The sequence below is a fragment of the Triticum dicoccoides genome, chromosome 5B (assembly GCF_002162155.2).
Source record: "Triticum dicoccoides isolate Atlit2015 ecotype Zavitan chromosome 5B, WEW_v2.0, whole genome shotgun sequence".
Lineage (NCBI taxonomy): Eukaryota > Viridiplantae > Streptophyta > Magnoliopsida > Poales > Poaceae > Triticum > Triticum dicoccoides.
The window spans coordinates 549,101,101-549,101,806 of record NC_041389.1 but is presented as its reverse complement, the minus strand read 5'-3'; the positions used below and the strand labels follow the sequence as shown (position 1 = coordinate 549,101,806).

Genomic DNA, 706 nt, shown 5'->3' with positions numbered 1-706 from the left:
ATATGTATATATGCATAACGTGTACAATGGTAGTATCGTAAAATACCAACAAACAAAAAAGAATTAAAATGAAAACACAAAATTAAATGAAAAAGAAATTATAAAACTAAAAACCCCCCAAACCTTATAGTACCGGTTGGTCTTACCAACCGGTACTAAAGGGCTCCAGGCCCCTGGAGCTGGCTCGTGCCACGTGGTTTCCCTTTAGCACCGGTTCATGCTGAACCGGTACTAAAGGGGGGGGGGGCTTTAGTGCCCACACTTTAGTGCCGGTTATGGAACCGGCACTAAAGGGCCTTACGAACCGGTGCTATTGCCCGGTTTTGCACTAGTGGTAGAAGACTATATTGACCACATTATGAGGGAGTATATTTCATGGACTACATCATCTACTACCGCAATATACCGTTAGATCACAAAATCGTCTAAATTACCTGAATGGATAAACTAGGTCAAATAATTTTTTATACAATTTAGGGCACGGGTTAGCTACCATTTGTGGTGATGTAACGATAACATGTAATCCGGTAGTGGATAAGATGGAACCTGCATGTTAGGGAAACCACATTTCCTTTGTGCCACTTTCCATATTCATGCAATCACAACAATAGAGATACTGGTTATCGTGGGTGTCAGAAAACAGAGCAACATTAGTCGCGCTGCTATGGACTCAAGGGTTGTGTCTGTTTTTCCAGGGGAGTGGGTG

General features: G+C 42.2%; 1 pseudogene; it reads left to right on the top strand.

The window, feature by feature from the left end:
* The window catches only part of LOC119310045, a 14,666-nt pseudogene that overhangs the window by 5,696 nt on the left and 8,264 nt on the right, over window positions 1–706 (top strand).